The sequence below is a fragment of the Pseudophryne corroboree genome, chromosome 4 (genome assembly GCF_028390025.1).
Source record: "Pseudophryne corroboree isolate aPseCor3 chromosome 4, aPseCor3.hap2, whole genome shotgun sequence".
In the NCBI taxonomy this organism is placed as follows: Eukaryota; Metazoa; Chordata; class Amphibia; order Anura; family Myobatrachidae; genus Pseudophryne; species Pseudophryne corroboree.
In genome coordinates, this window is record NC_086447.1 from 19,975,830 (window position 1) to 19,978,329 (window position 2,500).

The 2,500-nt window shown below is 35.7% G+C and overlaps 3 non-coding genes across 3 annotated transcripts; all 3 read right to left on the minus strand.

Moving 5' to 3' along the window:
* Positions 1–694: 694 nt before the first annotated feature.
* On the minus strand, positions 695–776 carry TRNAS-AGA (transfer RNA serine (anticodon AGA)). Its single transcript has one exon. It is a non-coding gene; the product is annotated as a tRNA-Ser (tRNA).
* A 239-nt stretch (positions 777–1,015) lies between these two features.
* TRNAY-GUA (transfer RNA tyrosine (anticodon GUA)) lies at positions 1,016–1,105 on the minus strand. The gene is given in 2 exon segments: positions 1,016–1,051; positions 1,069–1,105. It is a non-coding gene; the product is annotated as a tRNA-Tyr (tRNA).
* Positions 1,106–2,049: 944 nt separating this feature from the next.
* Positions 2,050–2,131, minus strand: TRNAS-AGA (transfer RNA serine (anticodon AGA)). Its single transcript has one exon. It is a non-coding gene; the product is annotated as a tRNA-Ser (tRNA).
* Between the last annotated feature and the right edge of the window lie 369 nt (positions 2,132–2,500).

Sequence of the window (2,500 nt, forward strand, 5' to 3'; positions counted from 1 at the left end):
CATAGATTTTTTAGTGTAGCCAAACTTACATCAAGATTAGAGATGCTTGAGCCTATCAAACCTTCTACACTCTTTTAAATTTTGCTTGTTTTGTAAACTAATCAAGTGTTCCAGGAATGATGGGGATATTCCATTGTTTGTTCTGATTTGACAATTCATTTTGGACAATGAGCGGCCCTTTTGAGCTAGTGAAGATAATTGTGCTACATGAAAGTATGCACAGACAATTATTTTTCTTTTTTTGCATTAAAGCACAATTTTTAATAATTGTGCTTTTTCTTTTTTTGCATAAAGCACAATTTTTAATAAAGTAGAGGTTAATGATATAATAATTAGCACTGAAAGTCATCTGACACGATTTGAAAGTAAAATGTTGTGCATTGAAAGTAACCAAAGCTCTTTTTACTTTGAGTGGACATCATTTTCTTTCAAATGAATTTGATATTTTGCTAAATGTACAAAACTTTCTTACAAATTTGACATTCAAAATGCATTTGTAATTAATAAATGCTACTTAGTATGGCTGCTGAGATTCCTGGGCTCAGTCTCAAGTAGAGGAGGAGAATGACGGATAGAGAAAGAGAGAACAGGCAGGCATCCTAAAGATTTTGATGTGCCAGTTCCTGACTCACCCTGAGCAACACTGGTTTCAAGCTTTTAGTAAATTTTCTGAAAAATAAAACAATCACGCGGTCGTAGTCGGCAGGATTTGAACCTGCACGGGGAGACCACAATGGATTTCTAGTCCATCGCCTTAACCACTCGGCCACGACTACCTCTCATTCAATGTGATGTTTTCACAAAAGTTTCTCTATGGGTTGAGCTACTTCATTTCAGGCTGTGAGGAAGACTGAAGTAATATTGTATCAGAGATGATTTCCATGGGAAGTTAATCCTGACCACAGTGACCTGCGTTAATGATTTTTAAAATATAACTTGGAGAATGCTTTATACTTGGTATAGTTTTGGGTTTGTAAAATGTCAGTACTGACATCTAAGTTTATCAAAAGCGTCATCCTTTGAGCCGGAATTGAACCAGCGACCTAAGGATTTCTGTACCAATCTCCTCTACAGTACTCCGCTCTACCAGCTGAGCTATCGAAGGATTCCATGATCATACAGCTGTGATATTACGTGCTATTAAAATGATTGAGTGTTAATTTTAAACATTATCAACTTTCCAAGCAAAATGAAAAATGATTTGACTACTCAAAAGAGATTCAACCACTTATTCCTGTGTTGCTTTATCACACAAATTGTCATGTTTAATCATTTGGAAAATATCACTAATAGTTTGACTTATATTTGTGCAATTACTATCAACTGGCTACAGAGCTAGTTTGGAAAGCACTTTCAATAGATTTTTTAGTGTAGCCAAACTTACATCAAGATTAGAGATGCTTGAGCCTATCAAACCTTCTACACTCTTTTAAATTTTGCTTGTTTTGTAAACTAATCAAATGTTCCAGGAATGATGGGGATATTCCATTGTTTGTTCTGATTTGACAATTCATTTTGGACAATGAGCGGCCCTTTTGAGCTAGTGAAGATAATTGTGCTACATGAGAGTATGCACAGACAATTATTTTTCTTTTTTTGCATTAAAGCACAATTTTTAATAATTGTGCTTTTTCTTTTTTTGCATAAAGCACAATTTTTAATAAAGTAGAGGTTAATGATATAATAATTAGCACTGAAAGTCATCTGACACGATTTGAAAGTAAAATGTTGTGCATTGAAAGTAACCAAAGCTCTTTTTACTTTGAGTGGACATCATTTTCTTTCAAATGAATTTGATATTTTGCTAAATGTACAAAACTTTCTTACAAATTTGACATTCAAAATGCATTTGTAATTAATAAATGCTACTTAGAATGGCTGCTGAGATTCCTGGGCTCAGTCTCAAGTAGAGGAGGAGAATGACGGATAGAGAAAGAGAGAACAGGCAGGCATCCTAAAGATTTTGATGTGCCAGTTCCTGACTCACCCTGAGCAACACTGGTTTCAAGCTTTTAGTAAATTTTCTGAAAAATAAAACAACCATGTGGTCGTAGTCAGCAGGATTTGAACCTGCACGGGGAGACCCCAATGGATTTCTAGTCCATCGCCTTAACCACTCGGCCATGACTACCTCTCATTCAATGTGATGTTTTCACAAAAGTTTCTCTATGGGTTGCGCTACTTCATTTCAGGCTGTGAGGATGACTGAAGTAATATTGTATCAGAGATGATTTCCATGGGAAGTTAATCCTGACCACAGTGACCTGCGTTAATAATTTTTAAAATATAACTTGGAGAATGCTTTATACTTGGTATAGTTTTGGGTTTGTAAAATGTCAGTACTGACATCTAAGTTTATCAAAAGCGTCATCCGTTGAGCCAGCGACCTAAGGATTTCTGTAGCAATCACCTCTACAGTCCTCCCCTCTACAAGCTGAGCTATCGAAGGATTCCATGATCACACAGCTGTGATATTACGTGCTATTAAAATGATTGAGTG